This window comes from Petromyzon marinus, assembly GCF_048934315.1.
Source record: "Petromyzon marinus isolate PM22_M1 ecotype Great Lakes invasive population chromosome 84 unlocalized genomic scaffold, UKy_Petmar_22M1.pri1.0 chr84_unloc.4, whole genome shotgun sequence".
In the NCBI taxonomy this organism is placed as follows: Eukaryota; Metazoa; Chordata; class Hyperoartia; order Petromyzontiformes; family Petromyzontidae; genus Petromyzon; species Petromyzon marinus.
In genome coordinates, this window is record NW_027422641.1 from 1,631,278 (window position 1) to 1,648,075 (window position 16,798).

A 16,798-nucleotide genomic window follows, 5' to 3' on the forward strand; every position below is an offset into this window, starting at 1 on the left:
CAGCCGACTCGGCTGTGAAGAACATAAAAGTAGAGTAGTGCTGGAACCCAAACAACCACATTTACAACATCTGACACTTGGGCAGCCCCGACAACACATAAACCGACAATTTGGCGATGAGGGCTGGAGGCCGACGGCAGCGGTCCATCTGGTCTTCACAGAACGCCTGCCCCAGCGCACACGTGCTGCAGGCCCGCCTCCCCATGCGGCATCAACTGCCAGGCCAGGCACCGCGCCAGCTAGTGACAGGCCCCAGGAGAGCTGCAGCAGCCCAGCGCTCCCCCCTCCAGACCGGGGCTGGCCACTCGTGGCAACACCAGGAGTGAGCTGCGGAGGGCGAGTGGAGGCTCTCCCCCCCCCTCCTGCCTCCGCAGCCAAAACCCCAGGTGCGCGCTGGCCCGAGCGGCGGCTCCTGCTGCCCACCCCACGGCGAGAAGCGCAGCCGCGGCGTCAGCACGGCAATGCGCAGCACTGCGAGGTGCAGAGCCGCGGCAGCGTCGGTGGCCCACCCCCCAGGCACGGCTGCGGAGAGGGGCCGCGGCGCAGCCGGCGGCCCACCCAGCGACCGCGGCGACATACGGAGCCGCGGCGGTGGGCGCGGCAAAACTCGCAGGCACAGCGAGGGGCGGAGCCGCGGCGGCCCTCCCCGCAGGCGCGGCGAGGTGCAGAGCCTCGGCGGAACCCTCGGCCCACTCTGGAGCCACGGTGACGCCGGCGGCCTATGCCGCGGCCGCAACAACGTGCTGAGCCGCAGGCGCGGCAAACCCCGCAGGCACGGCGGCATGCAGAGCCACGGCGGCACCCGCGGCAACTTCGGCGGCGCGGTGAGGTGCGGAGCCGCGGCCGTACCTGGGGCCCCCCTGGCGGGCGCAGCGTGGTGCGGAGCTGCGGCATCGCCGACGGCAGACCTTGCGTGCTCGGCGGCACCCATGGTGGAGAGCGGCGTCGCATCAACAATGGCGGCCGCTTGTGGCGTCGCAGCCAAAATGGTGGCCGCCTGCCGTGCCCCAACCAACATGCCCGCCGCCAGCGGCGTCGCAGCCAAAATGGCGGCCGCCTCCCCGGCACCCCCGTTGGGAACATGGCGCCAATCTTGAAATTAGCGGGAAGCGGGTTGGCGGGAATCCGCCGCTCTCATCCAAAATGTGTGCCGAGCGCCGCGCACCTTTGCCTCCACCTCCTCGATCTGGGCGCAGAGCTGTGCCATCGGCCATGCGAGCAGCTCCAGCTGCCCCACGAACGCGCTCCCCGCCCCCGGCGGTGGAGCGCTGGCACCCCTGGACGCCTTCTCCTCCCGCTCCGTCCCATTCTTCTTCTCGGGGGCCGTCACCGAGGCCCCGGACTCCGGGGTCACTGCCGAAACCTCCTCCATGCCATCTTCATCCTCTGATCGTCCCGTCGGTGGGTTCTTGCGCGCCGCTCCCGATGTTGACATAGTGGCGGCAGCGCAGACACTCTGACACCAGTTGTTGAGGAGTTTCTGACGACGACTTGGAGATGGCTTGAAGGTAAGGGCTTTCGCCAAAGGTTTATTAAGTATATTACAATGACACAAAGGGTGTGACAACTCCCAGGGGTTAGGGGTCCTACACTAAGTCCTGGTCCAGCCCGGCTAGCTCCGGTCTCTCTCCCTCGAATCGGATGAGGGAACTTGCCAACCCCACCGACCGGGAAGAGCAGCACCTCCTACGGCTACCACCGGCTTCACTCCTGACTCTTCGTCGATCCCTCTCTACCCCTGGTTCCCTCTCCACCCTTCTCACTCTATTCGTTCCCACAGTGCCCCCGCTTTCGTTACGGGGTCCCCCTTAAATACTAGAAGAGACATGACGTCATCGAGTCGCCCAGCGCGCATGACGCCACCTTCCGTGACGTCATCGCACTGGACAGCACACATGACGTCACGTCCCCATTTTACTCCTCTACATTTGCAAACGACCTGGTAATTACTCATTGGTTTTTTCGGTAAAGTCACGTATGTAGAAATACAATAAAATTATATTGAAACGAAAAAAATCACGACGTTTCGATCACAACGCAAGCGTGGTGCTGGCTACCTACCCCCTCGTGTACCGTTCCGGCCTTCATAGGTGCTCGCTAACAGCACTTTCTCCTCCAGTCTGTTAAGGCAATACAGGGGGTCTTTAATCTGTGTGTGAGTGTGTTACTGTGTGTGAGTGGGTCAGCGGCTGTGTGGCTGTGTGGGTGAGTGTGTGTGATGAGTGTGTTAACGTGTGTGAGTGGGTCAGGGGCTGTGTAGATGAGTGTGTAGGTGAGCGAGTGTGTGTGTGTGATGAGTTTGTTAATGTGTGCCGGACGGGGCTCCTCCAGAAACAATGAAAAGCCACTTCATTTGGCCATGTAGAATGTTTGAACGCTCACTACGGAGGAGAGGCTGCCACTCCTCTGTCGGGAGCTGGACCGGTACCGCCTGGATCTCTGTGGCATTCAGGAGGTCCGGTGGACCAGTTCTGGTTCCTGCCACCATGAGGGGTGGACAGTCCTCTACTCGGGGCAGCAGACTGTAAAACAACAGGGTGTGGCTCTTCTTTTGAACAAAAGAATGAAAGGAGCGTGGGAGCGTGGCGGTCAGGTGTGGAAAGCTGTAAGCCCCAGGCTACTTTGAGCTCGCCTTCCCATCAACCGGAGGCGAGGATTGGTGGTCGTGGTTACTTATGCCCCCACCGAAGACGAACATCCGTGGAGGGATGCAGGCAAAGCCGATGAGTCAGATGCCTTCTATGACCTCCTGTCACAGGTGCTGGCTAAAGTGGCCCCTTGGGATAGAGTCATCTTGTTGGGTGACTTCAATGCCCGAGTTGGTCATGATGCTGGCACCTGGTCTGGAGTGATTGGAGGGCATGGGCCGGATCAGCTCAATAACAACGGTAGGAGGCTGCTAGATTTTTGTGCAGCTCATGGGCTTGTAATTACCAACACGCTGTTCCGACATCGGCGCATCCACACAACATCATGGATGCATGCCCGGTCCAAGCAAGAACATCTGCTGGACTACATAGTGACGGACCAGCGGATGCGAGCCCATGTCCTTGACACCAGGACCTACCGTGGAGCTGATCAGCCCTCTGATTATCGACTTGTCATCTGTAAGATGCACCTGCCATTCTTCCGCTCCGGTGGTGGGTGTACACCCAGGACCCCATTCCAACCAAAAGTGACCTGGTCTCAGTTATCTGATGAAAGTTGCAAGCGAGAATTTCATCATCGCCTGCGGCTGCGGTTGGCATCGTCCCGCACTCCTCCTGATGTCGAGGGTAAATGGGCGAGGTTTAGGACTGTGACTCATGCAGCTGCAATGGCTGCTTTGGGTACGTGGTCCAGACCTCCCCAGAGATCCTGGCTGACAGAGGAGGTGTTCAGGATGGTTGAGAAAAAGCGACAGGCCCACTGTCATCGGCTACAGAATCCCATGTCAGAGAATGAGGAGGCTTACCGCAGCCTTCGCTCAGAGGTTCGGAGAGCCGTGAGGTACTGCAAGGATGGGTGGTGGTCGCGGGTTGCTGAGGAGATGGAGTCTGCCTCAGTGGCCCATGATCAAAAATCTCTATTTAACTCCATCAAAAAAGTAACCTGCAGCGCCACACCTATTACCATCATTAGGGGAAAAAACGGTGATCCAATCTCCGACCCCCAGGAACAGGTTTGCAGATTTTGCTGAGCATTTCTGTGAAGTCCTGGGGGAGAGAAAATTCCTCAGCCAGGAAAACATCGTGGCACAGAGTGAGGATGACCCTGCTGAGGCTGCGGTGCCTCGATTATTGTAAGAAATCACCCCCTGTGAATGGCTGGCTGAAGTGCCATCTGTTGAGGAAGTACTGAAGGCGATCCAGAGTCTGAGACCAGGAAAGGCAGCGGGCAGAGATGATCTCCCAAGCCAAATTCTGAGGGAGGGTGGTGTTTGTTTACAGACTGCCCTATATGACATCATAACAATAGTCTGGACCACTGGACGGGTTCCACAGGATTGGAAGGATGCCCTGGTGGTCCCCCTCTTTAAGAAGTGGGACCGCACAGACTGTAACAACTACAGGGGCATCTCACTCCTCAGTGTGCTGGGAAAGGTCCTGACAAGGATTATTCAACATCGCCTTGCCAGGCACGCTGAGGAGAGGCTTGCGGAGCCCCAATGCGGTTTCAGGAAAGGGCGGTCCTGCACAGATGCCATATTTTCTTTCCGTCTGCTACAGCAGAGGTGTAGGGAATTCCAGCAAGAGCTACATCTCTGCTTTATTGACCTGGTCAAGGCCTATGATACCATCAGTAGGCCTGGGATCTGGGTTGTTCTTCGTGCTTTTGGAGTACCTGACCCTCTTATCATGATCATTAAGGACCTTCATGATGGTGAGAGGGCCCGGGTAAAACTACGTGGCCGGGAGTCAGAGCCATTCCCTGTACACCTTGGGGTGCGACAGGGATGTCCTCTGGCTCCCACATTATTTAACATCTATTTTGACCACGCAGTTCGTGAAGCCTTCAATAGCTGTACCGGGGGAATCTCCATATGGTACAGATGTAATGGGAGGCTGATCGATGCCTGGGTGCGGTCAAGGGATGGCTCCCTATTGCTCAACCACGTTATGTATGCTGATGATTTGGTAATAGCTGCTCATTCAGAGGAGGAGTTGGAGATGCTGCTGCTGAGACTGGAGCGTGCCACTAAGAGATTGGGGCTTACCATCAGCCCCACCAAAACTAAGCACCTGCCTGGGTATTTTGTACCATCGGACACTCCACCCCCACAACCCCCAATCGGTGATGGGGCAGTTGTGGAGAGAGTGGAGAGTTTCCCATACCTGGGCAGTGTGCTTATGACCGGCTCCAGTTTAACAGCAGAGGTCTCACTCCGAATCAGTCGAGCGGCAACATCTTTTCATCGGTTTCATAACACTGTGTGGAAGCTACCTGGTCTGTCGCTCCGCACGAAGCCTCGGGTCTTCTCGGCCACGGTCATTCCCTCCCTTCTCTACGCTTGTGAAACGTGGACCCCCCTAATGGAACATCTTCGCCGGTTAGAAACATTTCGGCTGGCCTGCCTACGATCCATCCTGTGTTTAACCAGACTGGATTGTGTGAGGAGCTCACAAATCCTTGAAAGATCTGGGCAAGGTCCCATCGGTGAGCTCCTCCGGCAGGCAAGGCTGCTATGGCTGGGTCATGTAGCCCGCATGCCCAGCCACCGCATGCCGAAACAGCTTTTGTTCAGCCGGATCAAGGGGGATAAACGGGCGCGGCACGGGCTAGAGAAGAGATGGAGTGATGTGGTACAGGAGGACGTGGAGCTGAGTGGACTTGCCGATGAATGGTACCAGCGGTGTCAAGATCGGCCTCTGTGGAGGAGGCTCGTGAAGGACGCTACTGGGCAGTTGGAGGTAGTCGCCCTCCAACAACAACGGAGGGCGGAGGAGCGACGCTCAGAACAATGAGCGGAGCGCCGGGTGGCTGAAGCACAGTGGGTTGGCACAATAGGGGGCACAGGTGGTGCATCAGCCAGTCATCTCTGTCAGTCGACCCGTGGCACCTGAGTCTGCCCCGTGACCTCCTGCCAGCGGGCGTTCGACACTTCACGTGGCCTCAGGGTGCACATAGCCTGGCACAAGCGTCGTGGTGACGTCACCGCCACTTAGTGGCGAATGGCGGTTGTTGTTGTGTGTGAGTGGGTGAGTGAGTATGTGTCAGTGTGTGTAAGTGCGTGAGTGGGGAGAGGTAGTGAAGTGACAGGGTGCCATTTGTTGACCAGGAGGGATAATTACGGGTATGGGTGCGTTATATAACATCCAACAATAACGGGGGGTGTAACTGCACTAAAGGTCAGAGGCGGGGTACAGTCGGGAAGCTCTGGGAACCTGCTCGAAGGTTCTAGAAGGGGGCTTGGCCGGAGGAGGGGCTTTGCCAATGTTATATATATGCCCCCTTTTTCCATCTTAATATTAACAAGTAATTTTCCGATACATATAGATACATATTTCCATTGTTTTTTTTATAAGAATAAAAACAGTCCCAAGTCCCTCAGCAACAGTATGTGCAGGTCAAATAAAATAAATAATAACTCCCAGGGTCAGAGGTCACCGACCAAGCGCTGAACAGCGAATTCCAAGAGACTGAGGTAAACACCCGAAGGCCAGGCCAATATCACAGGCTGTGTGCAAGTGGGGAGCTAATTTAAACAACCGCACGTCTGAACGTGAAAGGGCCGTTGGACTGAAATTAAGAATAATAAGTCCTCGAGCAGAGAGTGGGATGGCCAAGGTGAGACAAGGATAAGAGTTGTATATCTCTCAAGGACGCAGACTCAGCTAAGAAGCACAAGCTGCGGGGTTGACGTAAGCAGAGCCTAGGGTCACCAAAAGTTCGCATTAGCCTAGACATAGTTAAGTCAAAAAGCTCATTTATCCTGTGGTACTATTAAAGTAACGTTAAGTTTGGGATTCAATGACAGAAGTGGGATAACATGGTCAATCATCATACCCACTCCAAATGGCAACCAGTCAACCATCACCCGTCTATTATTTCAATATGAAATGTTATTTCCATATTTTAATAATTTCTATACAACTTGACCCGAAGCATATGGCAATCAGAATTTTCCTAAGTCAAAATGAATGCTCTAACCTCCAGTCATAAGCGAATAATAAACAGAGTTAAAATAAGATGAAAGAGGAAAAAAAACAAGAGTACAGCAAAACTGCAAACGTAAGCTAAACTGGAAAACCCAAGGGCGTGGAGAGGGAGGCAAATGAATGCCAGCATGTGGAGCTGACATCGGGACGCTAGAAATAAGAGTGGCATGAATCAAACAACTCATTATCGCTGCCACCTGCACTCAACAAGGCTGAAAACGGCGATAACTAACACTCCCTCACCTACACGGAGTGACGGAAATTAATGAGGCCTTGAATTGGCGGCGTCAGCGAGACAGCGGCCACAACGGGCAGGTAGAGAGAGTGGGGGCAAAGGGTGGCAGACCCCGCGCAAGCAGAAATAAGGGCGGGGGCTTGGAATGTCAGCGTGTCAGCAAAAACCCAAGTAAGTTTTTAAGTAAGATAAAACAATACATAATTTCATACATAACGTTAGAGTTGGCGCTATTCACCGTGAACTATACTACGCTTACACAAACATAAACTGCATGACTTGGGCGGTGTTAAACCCAGGGTCGGAGAGAAAGGGAGATCCCGGCCGTCTTTGTCTCCCCGCAGCGCGGGATAGGAGTGTGGTATATGCTCGGGAAAACACTTTCCCTTGACATGAGTCAAACACCACGATGGAAAACGACACAGACCTTGGGTTAGATACCGAATCATAACTGTGGAACTGTGGTGAAATGAAAATGTTAATTTAAAACGTTTTAACCATTCCCTTGTGTGTCAGGGACATGACATGCAGGGAGGAAAGCTTGCCCTCCCTCTCGTGCCGGCAGACAGAGAGGCAGACAGAGAGACGCCTCCTTTGACGATTTGTAACGTCTGGTTGTTTTACTTTTTGGTGTTTTATGGAAGGAGGATGACAGCGGAATATGCCGTGGGTGATGCACACAAGGACACACACTGACACACGTACGGACACACACATACGGACAGATCATAACACAACAAAATCGGAAGAAGCTCGGCCTTGTGGGCAGGATCCAAGTGAAGGGATTTTTGGCATTAAGAGAGGACCCTGCAGCATTGAAACCTCAGTTCGGTCGGAACTCGGAGGAGTTCGTCCGGAACTCAGCTGAGTTCGGTCGGCTCACTGGAGCCGACCCATCGGGGCTCAACTCACCGGAGCGGCTTCCCATCTCATCTGCAGGTGGGCAAGACCCGCTTGACAGCTCAACTCGCCCCTGCGTGGGTCGGCCTCTGCCGACGCGGAGGTCTCTGCCGCTACCGGGGTGGCGAGGGTCGCTGTTTAACGACGAGGCTACGTGCTACGAACGTGCATCGCCAGCACCGAATGCGCAACTGGGTCAACCCTCAAAACCACCGTGCATGCTGCGAGCGAGCTGTGGGCGCCATCTACCGACCGAGTTCCGCAACTGCAACAGCGTGTCAACTGGTCATCCGAACCAGTTCACCACGGTGACAGGAGAATCGACTGATACGTATGATGCGCACCGCCCCCTCACCACACGACAACCAGGCGTCTGTTTGACATGAAGAATCAACTCCGAACACTGACTATTCAAAACAATTTATATCAGGAACAAGGATAATCCCAAAACGAGAAGCATCTAAACATGAAGGCACCGCTACAGATCGGGTGATAATAGTTCGTCGTTTTACAAGTATAATAATTTCTTCCTTAATATTTAATGGGCTGTACTCTTAATCGCATAAATTCCAACAGATCTATCAATACGAATTGATTCTTGACACCTTCTTCCGCAGAGCCACACTCACATGGGGAATGGTGTGTCCCACCAGATCCTTATCAGGCGATCTGGTCCACAATTAATTAAAACTTGGTATAAGATAAAGATCTTCAGGGAAAAAAGAGCACACCATCGCATGCCCTTACTCCAAGCCATTCTGTAGTCTGATAATCTGCCGATGGATTTGTTGAAATGTGTGCCTTTTAGAATAATGACTGTTTTTGATCGTTTTTTTAATATCGCCATATAATCTTTCAAGTACCTTTCGTTCATAATCGCCGCACGTATTCGCGTACTCTACAGAATACTCAACTGTTCCGTGACCCAATGTGCTAACAACGTGATAAGGGTTGCATATGATCAATAAGGAGTGCGGTACTGCGTGAACAATTCAAGTGTAATGCCTTGGATTCACTCGGACGACAATCGCCTTTCTTCCACCGTCACTTTTATTTCCATCGTTCCGCACACACACACACACTATATAATTTCACACACACACACACTATAATTTCACACACACACACACTATATATAATTTCTCCTCTCCGCGCTCCGCCAACTCGAACACTCGAATTCCCCTCAGCACCGTCCGCTCACACTCCTTGTCTCCCCACACAATCTCTTCTTCTCTCCCCGCACACACAGTGGTTCTATCTCTATCTCCTCACACACAGTGACTTGTCTATCTCTTCACACACAGTGACCTGTCTATCGCTAACTCTCCCTGTACCTACCTATACTGTAATCTCCACTCTGCTAACGCTAACTCTCGCTATCGCTATTTATTGTCCTCTGGGTTCGGATCTCAATCTATTTCCCACTAACACTTGCCGGCTTCCCTCTTCGCATCTCTCTCTACCCGCTGCTGTCTCCACTTCTCGCCAACAACTCCCCCGCCGTCCAAATCACCTAGCGTTTAGATCCCCTTTCCAATCAGCCTTAATTAATTGCCACGTGCCTCGCTGGCATTTTCCCGCCAGCTCCGCACCTGTCCAACGGCCCAGACTCCGTGACGCCGCCACTTAACGCTAACAGCCTCTCGACCAATCACAGCCCTCGTCCCTTGACTCCCTTAATTACTTTGGCTTGCTTACGCCACCCGTGACTTCATCACCTGCCCGACCTTACATGACCCACACTGTTTGTATGTACTGTATATAGCCAATTTACCCATGTGTATCTTCTACTCCACTACACAAGTATAATCATTTATTATAAAGTTAAGGTTTTTGTAAGAATAGCTTGCAAGCATGTTTTAATGACTCTCTTTCACTAACAACAATTGCATTATGCGGGGGGAAATATCGAAGTGAAACCACACTGTCGTGGTGATACTGTATTGATACCGTGTTGAAGTTCTGAGATTGAGAGTTTACATACCATATTATAGTTAAGGTTTAATTAGAATATAAAATTGGTTAATGCAGAAGTTGTGGTGTGATTCTTTCCTATATTTTTGGCATAAGAAGTGTATCCTGCGATGAGATATGAACTGGGGACCTAAAATATAAATAAACTAATCCACTTAATAAACGTTAAAGCAAGAAATCATTGTATTATACTGATCGATAATACGAAGTTAGACAACGATGCCGAGTTGACACTAGCATAACTGCATACGATTGATTGCATTATCCCGATTGATGACACCACCGCGTCAACGAGGCGGGGCCTGATTATCTAAAAGGCTGTCATTAACATAACCACACCCATTCGTATAATTAATACGATTACCTCTCGAATTAGCATAATTATACGCATAATTACGCAAATTAACATAATTTCGGATTAATTATGCAAATTAAAAATTTCATTTCATTTTCATTATTTTCATCAAATTTTCACACACCCACATATAAAACACCATGACGAGGAGTATATAATCCCGGGGTACCAATTAATACCAAATGGCCGAGACAATTAAATATTTTATTTCTGGGACACTATTTTTTTTCCAGGGGTGTAACTTAACTCCCCATCAATCCAAAATCAGTGCGACTCCACGATATCGAAACGCAGCGAGGACGATTGCGCCGAAACCCTGAACGCTCGTACGCACCGTAGTGCTTCGTGTACAGCTCGTCGAGATGAGTCGATTCCCGCATCGCCGACCATCAACAGACTAAAAATGACTGCATCACGGACATTATTCGAGAGCCGAGGTACTATGGTACCCCGGGGTACCGCCATAAGGTTCATATAAGCGGGACGTGACCGGAGGTTCCGGGCTGTGGTGGGGGTCCGAGTCCTGGCTGCCGTCGCTGTCTTCGCCACCATCTCTTCTCCATCGCCGGGCCGCATAGCCGATCCGCTGTACGGCTCCCATCGTCATTGTCATTGTATCAGTCAGCCAGCTGTCTAGTTTAGACGCTGGCGATGGGGCCGTATGAGTGGGTCAGCAATGCCTAGCCCAGTGTGTATACGTCGCTCAGTGATTGTGCCTGTCAAGTGCGAGGAATAAACAAGGAGTCCTCTACACGTCGCTCCCTGCAGCATTGTAGCTGTGAGCATTGCGCTGTGCTACGAACCCGGTGACCCGAGTTCAATTCCCGCTCACGGCTAACACCACCAGTGACGATAATGTGAACCAATCCTGTGCCTCCCCTAGGTCGACTCAGTCTCAAACGAGTACCTTGTGCAGTGTGTAAAAACATTGCCGATGGGGAGACAAAGGCGGCCGGGCATGGTGCTGCCCACCCACTCCCTCGTGTGCCACAGTGCCGGCCTTCATAGGTGCTGCTACTCGCTAACAGCACTTGCCCCAACAGTCTGTTAAGGCTATACGGGGGATATTATTTGTGTGAGAGTGTGAGTGAGTGTGTAAGACTGTGAGTGTGTGTGAGAGTGAGTGTGTGAGTGAAACTGAGTGTGTGAGAGTGAGTGTGAAAGCGTGTGTGACGATTATCTGCACCAGTCCTGGGTCTCCCCTAGGTCGACTCAGCCTCAAATGATAACCTTGTGCAGTGTGTAGTGATCATCGCCACTGGGGAGACAAAGGCTGCCAGGCGTGTAGGTGCTGGTGTTGTATATGCCGGGTATTGAAAATTTGATGAAAATAATGAAAATTTAATGAAATTTTGGAAATATGTGTATCTGAAATCAAGTTAATTAATGCAATTTTGCACATAAATCATGCTAATTCGAGAGATAATCATATTAATTTATGCGAATGTATGCGATTATGCTATTGAGAGCCGTTATGATAATTAGGCCCTGCCTCGCTGACGAGGGTAGTGTCATCAATCGGGATGAGACGATGAATTGTATGAAGTTATGCAAGTTTGCTGTAAGTATGCCAGATTAAGCTCGGCTTCGTTGTCTAGGTTCGTATTATCTATCGGTATGATACAATTATTCTCGATTTAACATTTACTGATTATGTATTAGTGTGTTATGTCAGGTCTCCAAATTCAAATCTCTCCGCAGGATACAGTTCTTATAATTAAGATTATTACACATGAACTTAGGAAAGAAACACTCAAACACTTCTGTGTTAAGCAATTTTAATTTCTAAACAAATCTTAACACTCTAATATGCAAATTATTATGCTTTAAATTGTCAACAGTACTCCCGGAGATGTTCCCCTAAATGATCCATACATTTAACCCTCAATGATCACGTTTGTTAACTGGGTAACGTACAATCGATTACTTCCTCAGAGTACGCGAGCATACAAGGCGAGAGGAAAAGTCACAAAAAAATTAATGCAACGATATTCGTACAAAAGGCAATAAAATCAAATAATTATACCCCAAAGGCAAAAGTATACGTCAATAGATTCATCGGCAAGATTATGCAATAAAAAAAAACTAACGACTAAAATACTTCTAAATGACCGTATCCATGTAACTCAATGGGCAGCAATGTTCTTCACGATCAGTTGATATTTAATGCACCACCTTGGAATGGCAACCCTTCTTTAAACACAAAAATAACTTTTTGGAACAATCTTATTTGTCCTGATATGCGTGTTGTGTGTCTTCTTTGCCACTTGTTCAATTCTTTGCGTAAAGCAGACGCCGGGCGATGCGTCGTGAGGGTGAGTGTGGGGGAGGGTCATACAAACGGCTTCGTTCTCTCTTTTGCTCGGGGTGGCCACAGTTTCGGTCCACAGCTGGGTTGGAAGCGTCGGCACGACGCTCGCCGTCTGTGCGCGATGATCCGTCGTCAGATAGCGCCCGCAGCTCGTCCGCTGGCTGCAGTTCCTCACTCTTGTCTTGGTTCCTAGCTGGTGCTGGTCGGTGTGCGTGTGGGTCGAACCCACGGCGCGCTCGCTGGCGCTGACACTCTTGCTCACGGGCGGCTGGTTAGGCTCTTTCCCCTGCTGGATGAGCCGAGTCAGCACAACGCTTGTCCGCTGGCAGCTGTCACCCTTGCTTGGTGGCACTGGTAGCGCTGCCGCGCACTCTCTCTTGCTCCGTCTCTCTCTCTGGCGATGCTCGATTGCACGTGCAGCTCTTCACCCTTCTTCCAGGAGGGCTCTTGCTGGGAGCTGCTCGTCGCTGGCTGGATCACTCACTCTCAAAACTTGAAAATTGTATTTGCACACCTCTTACACAACTCTGATAGCTTAGTACAATACAGCTTATCGCAATCCTCGATTCTGTGAGTCAAAACATCAGAATGAATGTAGAATAAACTTTCAGCGCTACTCTGTCGGTCCATGCCAAACTCAGCACCTAACGTCACCTCGCCCCTCTTCTCTGCGAGACACAGCACCCATTGCTAATGTCTCAAGGCCATGCCCCAGAGCTGACTTGCTGTCCTCTTCCGAGCTGCTGTCTCGCTGTCCCTTGCCGAGCTTAAATGTGAAATTCTCTCTCCTCTCTCCACGTCTCTTGCGAGATAGAGAAAAAAACAGATGCCCTCTGTCACCGTCCTCCTCCCGTGGCAGCAGCGGCCTGACTACCCCCCCCCCCCTTTTGACCTTTGACTGACTGTTTTACCATCACATTTTGTTTGTTTGCATTCCCAACCCCTCTCTTCGTCGTTTCTCCTATTAGGGTGGGGAGGCACTCTTCCTTCATACGTATTTTATGGCTACCATGTGTTTGTGTCAAATTGTTGGAAGACAAAGGCGGCCAGGGAGGCTCTGATTTCATGGAATACATATTATCTGGTCTTGTGTGGTTGACCTATTTTCTTGTACCTCTAATGAATTACCCCAGGTCTAATCTCTTGTGATTATTATTTGGATTATGTTTAACTGTAATGTACCATTAGATGTTACCTCCGGTATTTCAAGGGTTTTAGTAACTTTTGCTCCGTCTGCATCTAGGGATCCGTGTTTTTTATTCTCGAGGTCAGAGATGTCCCGAGGCTGGAGATATAACCAAGCCCTCATTTTCTTGACTGCCAGAATTCACATTCCTTGGTTCTCTTGGTGTTGTTACATATATAGAAATATACAATAAGAAACAATGTGAGTTGAATAAGGGTGAAATAAAATAAGTAATAATAAAGCCTCTAATATAGACTGCAGTCTATCATGTCGACTTATTCTTATAGCCAAGCTTCAACTTTTTCCGTAGAAATATATATCAGTTATAATGTCCATTTGCCCTGTGCTCTCTGTCCGTGCCTGTGATTCTGGATATTTGTTTGTGAACTGTCAAAAGTGCCAAACAGGTCATGGCATGTGGTCCGTTGGGAATCTGTAGATTTTGCAGATCGTCATTAACCTCCCTTTGCCCCGGAGTTTATTATTTAATGGCCTTTTACGACCTCCAGCAGCTTGGTGCTTGTGGGAGGTAGTGGGTTTGAGGGAGCTTTATTTATTTATTTTTTTATCGATTATTATACAAAAATGGCAGAATTATTTTTAAAATATTTTTTTGGAAAAAGGCCTATATATAAAACACTGGGCACCCACAGTGGCGGCCCTCATAGGCACTATTTGCTAGCAACACTTGCCCCTACAGTCTGTTACAGGCTATACGGGAGATCTTTGTCTTAGCAGAGTCTACGTGAGTCTAACTCTAAGTGTGTGTATCTATTAATACACAGACACAAAGGCTCCCCACAGGCTATACACACTCACTTACATACTCACACGCTCACTCGCCCACAGACACTCACATATTCACATACTCACTCAATCACACACTCACTCGCCCACACACTCACTCACTCACTCGCCCACAGACACTTACACATTCACCCACTCACACACTCACCCACACATTCACGCTCACACACACATTAACTCACACAAAGTGACTTAGTCACACATTCATCCACACACTCATTCACCAAACAACAACCGCCATTCGCCACTAAGTGGCGGTGATGTCACCACGACGCTTGTGCTAGGCTATGTGCACGTTGAGGTCACGTGAAGTGTCGAAAGCCTGTTGGCAGGAGGTCACTGGGCAGACTCAGGTGCCACGGGTCGACTGACAGAGATGACTGAGATGACTGGTCGATGCACCACCTGTGCCCCCTACTGTGCCAACTTGCTGTGCTTTAGCCACCCGGCGCTCTGCTCATTGTTGTGAGCATCGCTCCTCCCCCTCTCCGTTATTATTGGAAGGCAACTGCCTCTAACTGCCCAGTAGCGTCCTTCAAGAGCTTCCTCCACGGAGGCTGATCTTGACACCGCTGGTACCAGTCATCGGCAAATCCACTCAGCTCCAGATCCTCTTGTACCATCTCTTCTCCACGTTTCGCAAGCATAGAGAAGTGAGGGAATGACTGTGGCCGAGAAGACCTCAAAATTAGTTCGGAGCGACAGACCAGGTAGCTTCCACACAGCATTATGCAACTGATGAAAAGATAATGCCACACAACTGATTTGGAGTGAGACCTCTGCTGGTTAACCGGAGCCAATCATGAATACACTGCCCAGGTATGGGAAACTCTCCACTCTCTCCACAACTGCCCTATCACCAATTGGGAGTTGTTTTGGTGGGGCTGATGGTAAGGCCCCACCTCTTAGCAGAAAGCTCAAGGTTCAGCAGCAGCGCCTCCAACTCTTCTTCTGAGCAAGCAGCAATTACCAGATCGGCAAACGTAACATGGTTGAGCAATAGGGAGCCATCCCTTGACCACACCTGGGCATTGATCAGCCTCCCATTGTAGCTGTAGCAGATAGAAGGCTTCAGGAATTACATGGTAAAAATAGATGTAAATTAATGTGGGAGCCGGAGGACATGCCTATCGCACCCGAAGGTGTAGAGGGAATGGCTCCGACTCCCGGCCATGCAGTTTTACCCGGGTGGGGTTCACAGAGAGAGAAAGCTCCACGCTCATTGTCGCCTCAGTCAGGCCTGGAGTCGGTGCCGGTGATCGGAGCTGTTGAGGTGAAATGCGCCGAGCTGCTGTGTGAGTCGCGCGTGGGGCAGCTCCGTCTGTTGCAGGCCCAACGTCGCCTCTCCGCTTAAATCTACAAACGCAGGCCTAATCTGGGAGTCCATTTGCTCCTCAGCTCCTTCTTCCCCTCCCAACTGAAGTCATTGCCACCCACCCTGCAGCACAGAGAGAGGTTCATGCTGACGCGGGTTCACACGGAGACTCGGGCAGCTCCTCACAGTTCGAGACCCACGCAGCCAACACAACAACCACACTGGATGAAGGTCTCCCCATGCTATTAGAGCTGCTTTACCATACTTCACCATGCAGGTCATTGCATGTCTGTGATGGCAGGAACTGCAGATCTAGGATCGTAGTACTGTCCAATGGTGGATTGTGCTGCACACTGCAGTCTGTTGCCTGCAACTTAGCTCTGCTGCCTATAACGCCTGTGGTTATGTGCAGTGGTCACCCATTTAATCACCCCAGGCTAAACCTGCTTATCTTTCCGATTTAAGATCAGGCACATTCCTCAGTCGTTTGGTCATGTTTATTGGTCTGATAATGAATATTGTCATTATTTGGAGGAGCGGGCTCAGCCTGGTGGCGTATTGGCTGTTGTGTTGTCCAGCTCTCTCTATTGTGTTGCATTGTGTTTATAAGTTTACGATATTTGTTTCATTCTTACCTGATGATGGTTGCTTGTGTTGCAATCGAAACGTCTATTCTATTATTATTTGATTTTATTTTCTACATGACTTTACCGAAAGAACCAAAGAGAACATTAAATGCACTGGAATACACTCCACTACTCACCCCACACTTCTGGCAATGGCTCTCATAGCACACACATGCTGTGAAGGTCCATTTTCAAAACGTTGCCTTCTCCATATTTTCTCCTGTTAAGGCCACAGTGATACTGACGAATCTAGGTTGCTTTGTCTGTAGCAACAATCAGAGCGCGTACGAGACACGAGCAGCATAACTTACCTGAGCTCCCTCAATGCTTTGTTGGTGATCAGGATGCCATAAAGAGCTGGGATTGATTTGTCTGTCAGTGAGCACCACCGCAGACTACCGGGAGAGAAGAGGCACTTAGTGGGGTGAAACTGGAAAATAAATAGTGTACA